Source organism: Strix uralensis, chromosome 4 (genome assembly GCF_047716275.1).
Source record: "Strix uralensis isolate ZFMK-TIS-50842 chromosome 4, bStrUra1, whole genome shotgun sequence".
NCBI lineage: Eukaryota > Metazoa > Chordata > Aves > Strigiformes > Strigidae > Strix > Strix uralensis.
The window spans coordinates 29,782,259-29,794,120 of record NC_133975.1 but is presented as its reverse complement, the minus strand read 5'-3'; the positions used below and the strand labels follow the sequence as shown (position 1 = coordinate 29,794,120).

Sequence of the window (11,862 nt, the reverse complement as noted above, 5' to 3'; positions counted from 1 at the left end):
CCAGCTGGACCGGCGAGGGTTATTGCCATGGTAGGTCATGGCCATCCCCCTTCCCAGTGTCCCAGCAGGGGCAGCTGAGACCTCCCACTCAGAGTAGCAGGCTGCCTAGTCCAGAAAGAACAGTTTTTAGAGGGGATTCCTCAGAGGAAATAGTGACCAAAGAAAGGACAAGTGGTGCATATGAATAATTGCTGCTTCAGAAGCCTAGATTATAGCCACAGCTCACACACAGATGTTCCATGTTACGCTGGGCAATTTTTATAACCAAAAATGCTACAATATCTTAAGCACTGGCTAAAAACGCTGGATTCCAGTGTGCTTTCAAAACTCCTTGGTATTTTGACCGTACTCTCCTGTTGTGACTACAGTATCCTTTAAAGTCTATGGGTTCAGGTCCTTGCCCTCCAGAATAACCTAAGAGAGATCTTGCCAGCATGTTTGCAGTCAGTACCTTATTGGCATTGCTTTAAACAACACAGGTTACAGCACCATGCACCAATGTCCCAGCTTGTTGTTATGATGCTTTTGCTTCTTCACACAGGGCAATGGCTCTTCAAAACTATGGTACAGACAGCATACATCCTCACATTTACTGCAGTGAAACACAACACCACAGCTGGCATTGGGCTGGCAACAGTGGGAAGTAGGAAGGAAGTTAAAGCTGCTAAGAACGAGGCCGTCGAAGGCTCTCTAAAGATGACTGAAGGAGCCAGGATTTCTTCTTTTTCTGTTTGTATGTTTTGCTATTCTGCTCTTTGGCTATCCCATTTATGTTTGGCTATAGACTGTGAAAATGGACAATATTTAACTTGCAAATGGGTAAGTATCCCTTGAACTGGGCTAATAGCCCACCTTTTTATTTACCGTTCTCCTACAGATGCACGTTAGTGCTACAAGAACGGTCTTTGTTTCTCAGATCCCTTAAAATTTGTCCCAGAACATAGCCAATGTTTATATTGTCTTTTTCTCTGAGTTATCTGTCATAGGCCATGAAACAGGGAGACCTTAATCTGCAAGGATTCAGAAAGACTCCAGAGGAAAGAAGCAATAGTGACAGGGGAGCCTGTCCTTCCATGGCTTGGGAGAGACCTATGGTTAACCTGATCTGGCCATAGTAATGAAAGGATGCGTGTCTGATGATACCCCAATTACCATGTTCTTAGCCCATTAATAAGGGCTGGTCAGACTTATTAGTGTTTTCTCTGTCCCCAGAGGTCAGTTAAGTGAAGCCTGTCTTTTAGGGCTTCCTCTGGCCAGCAATCTTTCTATGAATTTGCTTGCTTGCATTTCACAATGTAGGAAATCTCTAATGCAATAGGTGCTTCTGTATTTTAAGTATGCGGTCTGTTCTCAGAACAAATTGCTCACAGGGGTCTCATGCAGTCCAATCCAGTATGTAGCCCACCATCACTGCTGTCTACCCCATGATGTGCTGGAGAACCGGTTTTCTGAGTCAGTGGAAGAAGGATAGCCAGACCTGAAGTTGAAAGCAACTTTTCTTCTTACTATAACCTGTTGATAATGAATTCAGAAGAGAAGGGGTTTGGGTTTTTTTCCAGATAAGGATTTCCCTTTCTTTAAAAAAAGAAGGCTTGGAATATCTTCGTGGTCTAGCCACTGTGGCCAGAAAGCTGCCTGTTGTATGGTGGTAGAGGAAATATGCTGTCTGCAAAGAGGAAGCAGAGGGATGGGGATTGTTCAATTGTGAATTGCTTAAGGAGTAAAGTAGGTAAAAGTACATAAAAGTAACATTTGGTAGCAGAAAGCAGTTTGCTTGTCCTCAGAGCTAGGCAGGAGATTTCCTAAACATGTGGTCATTATGCAGATGTCTGGCATGTTTGGTGCTGGTGTGCCCAGATCACTTCATGACCACTGGGTCCTCGGAGCATGATGGGATTAAATAATTGTAGTTATAACCCATCCCTGTATTGGAATCATCTGTCCCTTCAAAGAGTAGGCCAGACGACATACATCCTTGCAGATCTTTTTGATCATGGAGATGGGACTTGCCAATAAAAAAGTTACAGAGCCTCTTGCGTGTCCAGTTTTCACTTCTGGACCAGGCCAAGAATCATATATCCTGAAGCACAGCTATATGGGAGATGTATGCACGGACTCATTGAAAAACAGCAGTCATGGGTTTTGTAGTTGGCACTGTCAAATACCTCGTCTCTGTATAGAAAACATCTATTCCTTCAAAGACATATGGTGCCTTTTAAATGTCACAGCTGAGTAGGGACCTCAGTGGAAGACCCAGTTGCTTCTATCCCACTCCCTGCTTTTCATGAATTTCAACCTATTGCAGCAGTAAAGGCTTTGGAGGAAGAAAGAAGGTTGATTGCTCTCTGCAGAAAACTGAGAAATAGGTCATGGGCTGTGCAAGGTGCAGATTAGTTGATGGTGGGGTAAGTGCTAGGATGATCTTGTTGAGTTACTGTGATGGCTTGTCAGCAGGCAATAAATATTGCTGCAATAACTCACAGATCTGTTGTAAAAATACATTTATTTGTATCTGTGAAAGGTAGGATCAATCCAGCCCAGCATCCTGCCTTCTATAGTGACCACAGATGGATGAGCAGGGAAAAACAAGAACAGAGTGAGCCTTTATGACACTTTCATACAAGTATTCCTCAAGGCTCTGTCTCAGAAGGCTTCCTGGATCTGTCATGTTGTGCCAGTCTAGTGATTCTCAATAGATCCCTCTTCCAAGTGTCTCTCTTGAAACCCATCTGATCTGCTTCACCTGTAACATCATTTGAAAAGCAAGAAGTTCCACACATCTTCTGGCTGCTGCACGGTGAACCATCTCCTTCTGTTTGATTTCAATCCAGCTCTTATTTGCTTCACTGGAGAACCTCTAGCTCTTGAATCAGAAGACACAGTAAACAGCAGATTCTGATTCACCGTCTCCATTCCATTCAAGATTTCTCAGACCTTTACCGTACTCCCTTTACACCACCTCTCTTAAAGGCTGGAGATGATCCATTCCACTCATTTGTAGTGATAGATGCCACAGAAAATCCCATGAATATATCAAATGTTTCCTCAGAGGAAGCTTCAAAAAATGCACAGAAGAAGAAAGCTCAGGGGTGCCTGTGAGAAAAGAAAAGACTGAAGAATCAATCATTTCATAAACTTCATCTTTCCTGAATGAGGAAGTAGATGAGTGGAGAAGAAAGCAGAGGCAACAATGTGATTGTGTAATGAAACATTGCATCAGGATGCACATGCACAAGGGTTCTGAGGTAAAATTAGAGATGGTCTTCATTTTGGTATTTCTGACTTTGAAACTCTAGCACACATGGATTTCCTGGGAGAAAGGGGAGAAGGCATTGGGAAGCCATAGCTTGTTTTCCTCCTCTCTGTCAGGCACCACCAGGATCTAATGGCCCTCACCGCCTTCCCAGGGCCTCCCACCACCCTGCCCATGGCCCAGGACTCCACTTCAGCCCCCCAGGGCTGTCAGTCCCCAATGCTACAGCAGTGCTGGTCTCCAGCATCCCACAGCCCTGTCCTGCCTGGCCATGGGCCTTGACTTGTAGGCTAAAATACCTTCCTATGCTGCTCTTGTCCAAGCCTGGACTGTGTGTTTACCTGTCTATCCTCTTGCTTTTTGCTCTCTGATAATGGGATGGCCCAGGTCTTTAATTGTTTGCATATGATCCGGTTTGTTGCTGCACTCTTTGACACCCATCATACCCAGCCTTTTTTCTACTGTGACATTAAACCTTCTGGTCATGTGAGCTACTGGAGTCATGCTGAGGTCTTGTACCTGTCAACTCTCCTAGTATACCTAAAAATTCAAGAAACTTTGGAGCCCAGATGTCAAAACACAGATATTTTTATTTAAACTTTGAGTTAAAACTTTATTGTCAGTTTAAAGGCATACTATAGCACTCCTTTAAAACTGAGGATTTAGCAGCTGCCTCACAGGGAAGCAGGAGACAAAACATGGACCTCTGTGAAGTTGGGCAGGACTTTGGTCAATAACTATGTTATTGATCTACACATCATTGTGAATGTGACTGGTTTGCCCAGTGTCTCATTAAGTGTGGCAGGATCAAAACCCCACAGCACGAAGAGGTACCTGACTGAGTTCTGCTCCCCAGCCTCCAGTTAAAATCTCCCCAAAACATGTTCAAAGTGTCTGCCAGCAATCCACAGACCACCTTGCAAGCTGGGCAGCCAGACAGAGAGCCCATGGCTCCCCTGCCTCCTCGTTTCTCTTCTCATAACTAAGCCTTATTCAAATACTGTTCCTGTGGTTTTCAGTTATTTTGCTGGTCCCTCCATTCACCTTCAAGACAACAATATCAACTGCAAGAAAGACAATTTTATGTTAGGTCTGTATTACACTTCACTGTTTAAAGTTACTTTCAGTGGTGCAATGGAATTACCATCCCTAAAATCTCTCAAAACTGGGAAAAAGCTCTGGAGAAAGGAAAAGCAGCACATTTGCTGATATGGAAACCAGAGAGTGAAGAATGACTGTAATTTTTCTCTCAGTCACAAGGTTCTCTATTGAAAGTGAGAAAAACTTATTTGTCATTTCTGCCCACAGCAAGTGAGGGAAGAGAAGTAAACAGAGGAAATGATCAGTGACTGAACTCACAGAAGCCTCTGAGAAATGAAGAAGGGCTGAATAGAGTGAAGAGGGTTTGATGGGCATGAAAAGGAAAAAGAGGAAGAGCCTGTCTGTGACAAGGGACCAGTAGAGATGCTTCCTTCTGTCCAGAAAGATTGCAGAGAAGGGGCTTTTTGGACTCAAGAACTCACCCAGATGAACACCACTGGCTCCAAAGAGAGAACAGACAGGGACCATGAGATGATAAAGCATAAATAGGAGAATAACTGCTGGAAAAATGGTCTATCAAAGTTGCCATCCAACTTGTATATTTTTCTTTCTCGCTTTGGTACTTTACACTACATGTGAGCCTGATATTTCAATCTTTCCTGAAGTGGAGACTTCCTCCTAGAGAGCGGTGGTTTGCCACAAGAACTCTTCACCGCTGTTCCTTCCTTTGCAGTAGAGCAAAATCAACCATTCTGGGAGCTGAGTGCCTTTAATCCAAAATGATCACTATGGCATTTCAGTTCACTGAGTCCCCAGGGCATTACCAAAGAAAAGGCTCAGTCAACAACTGCTCTGATCCCTGCAGCCCAGAGGTGGGATTGATCTTATGCCGCCCCAGTCCACAGGGGTCCTGAACTTCTAAGAGGAAGGAGGGAAAAGATGGGAACAGCAAGTAACACCAAGTTCTCTGGAAATAGAACTGAAGCCCTGAAACATCCCTTCCTTTTTGCACTCCCCATGTTTGCATAACATTTCTGCATGTGAAATTCTAGGGAAATTAAAAAATTTTGGTTTCAACTTGCTGCTTTTTCTACAAAGTGGTGGTTTGTTTTTTTTTTTTTTTATCCTGAAGACAAAACATTCCCCTGAATGGAAAGCTCAGCCCCCTCCTGGCTGTAAAATTTATACAGATGTATAAAAGAAGCTTAATATTTTAAAAGTACTTTTGCTCTTTAAATAACATTACATCAGGACATTGTAGTAGCCCTAGTGATGGGCACTTCTAGATATTTATGAAGTACAGAAGGAAAACAAAACCGTCCTTGCAAATGGAAAACTCCTTCTCCCAGTAATTCTGCAAACCCTGGCACTGTGCAGGGATTTGCATGTCTCAAATTGAAATCACACCACTGTCTCTGTTTAACAAGAGTGAAGGCATACAGGCCATGAGAAACCAAAACTGTGCAGCAGAAATCCAAATGCACAGTGCTGCCCTGCTCACCAAGCTATGAGAAGACACACAGAACAATAAGTAATGTTTTTTCCCAAGGCTTTCAGAAAGATTTCCCAAATCTTTTCCCAAAGCTTTTGAAAGCATTTGAGCCTTTCCTCAATGCATGTGCTCAGCATACATTTAAGCGAGATTTTCCTGAAGACTGCTAAACACTTCCCTATCGTTTGCCACCTGGACTTTGCAGAGCTCTTTTCCTTGCTTTCACAGCTGCCATCCAGCCCAGAGCAGTTACAATTCAAGGCAAACACAGATAGTCAGTGACCAACCCTCTTCAGTCCCTCAGAGGCATGTCCCTGTCCTCAGAAGCAGTGTCATCTTGTAGTTATCCCACTGTCCTGCTGACGTCTTTATCTGCCATTGTGGTAGAAGAAGGTGGGAGGGGAAGAGAGAACATTTTTAGGACTCATAAAACTTGCAAAAAACCCGTGATCCACACCTCCACCACAAATGCTGTTAGTTGACTGATCAACATCAAAGTGGTTAACTCCTGATCAGTAGTTGTAGGAAGGATACTGTCAGCACGGAAGTTAGCCATGTGGTTTGGACCATGGGGATGTGCTTCTGTCCCTTTGCTGCTGCTGCAGCTCTGGGGTGAAGCCTCAGGAGTAATGTAGTTGCTGCTGGTGAAGTCACATTATAGCATTACTGCTCTGCTAGATGACACTTCTTTCAGGAGCTCAGAAATGGCACCTTATGGGGTAAAGCTATTCCAAGTCCCTCCATAAGCAACTGTTCAGTTTTATTGTCCTTCCCTCCTGTCACAGCAGAGGCAGGGTGGGGAAAGCTGCAGCTTCTGTTGCTTGAAAAATGAAGCAAAAGTTGCCTGCTTTGAAAAACTGACCACATCAGTGGCAGTGGGTAAGGAGCTCTGCATGGACACCTGAGTGGGTGCTACTACAAAGGTGTGGGGACGGAGCGGGGGGAGGGTGGTGAGAGCAGCCTGGTGGGACTGGTCACCATGAAGTGACTGCATGGGGACTGCCTGCGTGTTTGTACCAGAGATGCCCCACGCACTAGGGACGTGACCCTGTGACTCCCTGGGCTCAGCAGTAGTGTGACGGACACAGCAGCCATGGCCGCAGCACCAAAAGCATAATTTGGAGAAATCCCCCAAGTGAAAACAGACTCTGTAAGTCATTTCCTCCGAGCTGAACAGAAAGACATCTGTGTTGATACAGCTATTGTACACTAGTCACAACAAAACAACTCTGTGAGCATAGACCCTGCTTGCTTTCCTCTAGGCTGATGCTTAGAGACACGAGATGTATTTCAACTGAACTTTACAAGCTCTTTTTCTCTCGATGAGGTTTTGCAGACTGAGTTTCTATAGGCAAGGCTGTGCTAAGAGAAGAAGCATGAGCAGACCTGTGATGGGCATTGAAGAGGAGCAGCCTAAGGGTACCCAGCCTGCTGGGGTAGCGGAGCACTGTGCCCACCGCTTCCCCGCCGCCCACTGAGTACTGGCTCTTGGCCGCGGTTTGTAACGAGAGCACCTGAGCCAAAGCGCCGCTTACACACATTTTAAAGCCAGCTAGTGCCGAGCTCAGGGGTGCGCCTGGGTTTTGGGGCAGACTTTGCACCCTGCTTCCAGCTGTATAACTTCCCTTTCTCTTTCACTTCACCTCCACGTTTCCGGGCAGCTCCTGCCGGCTCTGTTCGATGTGGGCCACCTTCCCTCCGCCCCCCCGCACCTGCCCGAGCGCTGCCGCCGCGGTGGGGCGGGGAGCGGGCTCCGGCGGGGCGGGGATGGGAGCGGGCTCCGCCGCGGTGGGGTGGGGAGCGGGCTCCGGCGGGGCGGGGAGGGGAGCGGACTCCGGCGGGGCGGGGAGGGGAGCGGACTCCGGCGCAGGGGCCGCCCCCGCCTCTTCCTCCGCCGCTGCCCCGCGGGGAGCCGCGCTCGGCGGAGCGGCGGGAGGAGGAGGCGCCGCCGCGGGCACCGCCGCCTTCCCGGGCCGGAGCGGGGCAGTGCGGTGCTTCCCTCTCTGCTTCCCGCCTCCCTCCGCTCCGCCGGCGCCAGGGCTGCTTCCGCGGCGGGTCCGGGACACCCAGGTAAGGCGGAGCCGGGGCTGGCGAGCAGCGGGGCCGTCCCCGCAGAGAGACCGAGGGGGAGTTTATCTCGCCGGGCTGCCAGCCGGGGCTGTCCCCAGCGCAGGTGGCCGAGCCCGCACCCCGCCGCAGCCCCCGGTGGGCGGTGGCGACTCGGCCCGCTGTGGGGCGGCGGCTGACGGAGCGCACCCAGCAGTAGCCGCTGTTCGCAACTTAAAACGTGCGCGACGCCCCAAGAGCAGAGGTGTTCCTTCCTTGACGTCCAAGTGCCGTACGGATCTGTAAGCGGGACCTATGACAAAAGCTGCATTTTAAACCTTTGCTTAAAATCGCTGTAATTTGTGTAATGTAATGCGTTGTAGTCCAGGCTGCCAAATCCAGTGTAAAGCTAACAGTTGCTGTGTATTTCCTTGTTTACGTGACTTTCTTCTCTGAGTCCTTATATCCGTGTAGCCGCTATGCTTTACTAAGACTCTTCCACCTTGTCTCAAAGCACAGTTAGCCTTGTGTGTGAGCTCAGCCATCTTTGTAATTCTCCCTGTCCCACAGCGTGGTTGTCCCTTCTTGGTGGTGGTGACTGCTCTTATGTAGCCCTGTACTGGGATACAGTGTACTTGCAGCTCACACAGTGGGGTGACTAGATGCTCTGGTGGTGCTTGTCCACAGGCTTCCTTTCTGCGTCTCTATAAGTTGGCACCAATAATTATTTGAACTGTAAACTGAGTTTTCAGTGTAGACATGTCCATGAGCTCTCTTCTTGGAATGACAGATGTGTACCTTTCTGTGACAGATGCTGATCTGAAACACTTAGTATTGTTTTATGAGTCAAATAAGTGAGACTTCTGTAGATGCAAAAACTGACTGTAGCAGAAATGCAGATAAAAAGGTTTCTTGCAAGGAGTTGCTCCTGGAGCATTTGTTTTCATTTTAGAGTAGACGTTGGGGATGCTTTATCGGTCTGTCTCCCCTTTGATACAGTGTGGCTGCAGGGTGAAGTATTGCTGTTTAATTTCTCAGAACTCTCCAGTGACTGGAAGATGGGTTGTTACTTATGGCTGCCATACAAACGTTTAGGGTATTTTGGCCCATCGGAAAGCAGCACCTGTACAAATAGGCTTCCAGTTACACTTGAAGGAGTACCTAGAGTGATTTGCACATGCTCCTCTTTCCTCTTAGCAGAGCAGCTGTGCTGCTCGGATCATGCCACCTGGGCAGAAGAGGCCCTCTGGGTGTCCTGGTCTAGTTTCACAGGCACTGCTCTTGTAGGTGGGGAGGTAGCTCCCAGGCAGGGTGCTACTCATAGCCTTTTGATGGTTGTGGTTTGTAAGGGGACTACAGCCCTTTTGTTATCATACTCTCCTCTGATAGTCTTCATATTTCTCTAGATTTTATTTTACGTGTTTTATTTATTGAGAAATTACATCTTATGGTGAAATAATCACATTTGTCTCTGCATTTAGCCCTCAATGAAAGGGTGCTTTACATGTTCTGCTAAATTTTTAAATGAATATTATGAGTGTTTTGAACGAAATGATTTTTATGTGAGCTTGTCAACTGAAAACAGAGCAATGTGGTTGTATTTGGCACCTGGTTACTCCTTTTTCTTTAAGGTTACTCCTTTTTCTTTAAGGTTACTCCTTTTTCTTTAAGGTTACTCCTTTTTTCTCTTTTTAATGAGATAATCTCACAGGTGTGAAAATAAAAAAATGAAGATTTGGAGCTCACAGAGTGCCAGTTAGGCCTCTGTCCTGAAGTAACTCTAGTTTTCAGTTGCCAAACCCAATTTTATTAACCCTTCAAAATTTATAGGAGTCCCACCTTTTTTTTTTTTTTTTGATGTTAATGTAGAATTCTGAAAATCTTTTAAATCTTTTAAAGCCATTGATTGTGAGGCAGCTAGAATTATGTCTGAAGTTATATTTGAATTCTTAGCTGTGGGCTCAGCATTGTGGATTTGGCATTGCAATGTATCTAGTAACCTGGCTGACTGCCTACAACAGCTGAAAAGGGAGAAAAATGAAATAGAGCTGATAAAACAATATCAGCTCCATATTGTTTCATCTTGCCTTGAAACAACATTGTATTCAGAAATGCTGTGATAGTGTAGTATGCTGTAATTAAAGTTAAAATAACTGGGAAGTGGCTACTTTCACAGAATTGCTTGGAAGCATCAAGAAAAGTCTTCCTCTCCACCAAATGTAGGGGGAACCTGTTGTAGATTTAATTCTCTCTGTGTTGTGTTAGCTTATAAACTGGGTACACAAGATAAGGTGCAGAATGGTGTAAGTTTCATACAAATATTTACCTCAAATATGTGAAACATTTTCTGTTTCTTAGACAATGGAAGTCTGTGCTTCCTGCTGTCAACGCAAAGATGTGGAATATGTGTCTTTAGCACTTGTTAACCATTGACCTCTAAGATGTTTTTGTACTTTTGCTTGTTTTGACTTTTTTCAATAACCTATTACCTTTTCACCGCTGAACTTGGACTGTGCTTTAAAAAAACACAAGTTTGTGTATGCCAAAGAATCAGTTGTAGCAGTCTACAATGGCTCCCCTGCAGAAATAGGATAAGAAAAATACCAGCATAAGAATCAAAAGATATATACTTGGATGGAGTGGAGTAAAGGTTGTCATGGAGAAGGTGGCCTGAAGTGGTAGATTTTTTTTATATTTCAAAGAACATATGTGCTTCTGAAGGACATCTGTCATATATTGTTGGATTTTTGCTACAGATTTTTGTTATTATGTTGATGCATCTATTTGTACAGAATTACCAATACCTTGGCTAAAAACTGACAGCATTGGTCAGTCAGTTGTTGCACTGTGAAAGTTAGAGCGCTGATTTTCACTAAATGATCCATAGCTTTCTGTTACGCAAAATGCAAGGGGAGGACTCTCATTACACTGTTTGCAGCCTGACAGACCTCCTTCTCACTGCAGAGAGATTGGCCCAGTTTACCCTAATTCTTCCTGCCAGGGCCTCATGCTAGCACTAGCCATTAGAGATACTCTCTAGAAACCAGTGAAATTGCACCTGCATTTTAACAAATGGCCAATCAGGTCTCAAGAAATGTATTTTTCTTAATGGAGGATGTTACTTCTAAAGGCAAATCCCCAGTTTGCTGTGTTGGCCCTCAGGCAGAGGTGCATTCTGCTCCCCTGCTTCAGGTCTGGTTTTCTAAGTGTATTTTCTAAAGGAAAAAGCATTAGGAAAGACAGCAGTGTGTAGGTGAGGGAAGTCAGTGTTTGGATGGACACGTATGCCCTTTTGTCTGCGTGACAGAAGAGGAACTGGGGAGCAGAGGCGTGTGATTGACCACTGCCCCGTGGCCATTACAGTTCTGGCAGTTCTCAGTCATCCCCTGCCCTGGCTCAGCTGCATGGGACGTGATTCAGAGTCAGAGCAAATACCATGTGAGATAAAACCTTGAAAAACAGATAGACTTCTTTTTACATGTGAGGAGACGCATCTCATCGTAGGAGATATTTTTCAGGGAGAGGAGTGGGTTTTTACAATTTCCTAGACACGGAGGTCGGATGGAATAAGGAAAGGTCCGTTCATTGCAAGCACAGTGAAGAGGTTGCTGTGTTCAAATGGGATCATGATATCTCTGAAGCAGTAGCAGAAGCTTCCTGGGAGTAGGTCTGTCCATCATGGGCAGGGTTTACCTTTTTAGGAAGAATGACATCACCTAGGAGAAGTCTTTGGTTTTGATAATACCCAAACCTTTAGGAGGAAGATGACACGGCTGAAAAGATGCATCTTGGTTGGATGACTCTGTCCTGTATTCTGGGCGGTTCAGTGAAGCTCATGCTTACCTTGGTGTGGTCCAGCCTTGGTACTGTGAGCAGGAGAGATGATTTTTGGGAGCCTGCTGCAGAGAGATGAGTTGCTCTGGGAGAGCCCGAGCCTGGCCAACAGCTGATGTACGAGAGCTGTTCGCTACCTGCTGAGGGCAGCTGCGGGACTCAGCAGTTCGTGATGGGAAGGAGAAGTGTTTGGCCA

The 11,862-nt window shown here is 45.9% G+C and overlaps 1 protein-coding gene across 7 annotated transcripts in view; it reads left to right on the top strand.

Annotated features, from left to right (window-relative positions):
- The first annotated feature begins 7,694 nt into the window (after positions 1-7,694).
- TEC (tec protein tyrosine kinase) overlaps positions 7,695-11,862 on the top strand; it is a 52,842-nt gene continuing 48,674 nt past the window's right edge. For 6 of the 7 annotated variants that reach the window (XR_012628669.1, XR_012628668.1, XM_074866124.1 and 3 more), the window contains exon 1: positions 7,695-7,856. The gene's annotated coding sequence lies outside the window, so the exon portion shown is untranslated. Of the gene's footprint in view, positions 7,857-7,935; positions 8,135-11,862 lie in introns of those variants that run through there. The other variant, XM_074866119.1, reaches the window with a different exon arrangement.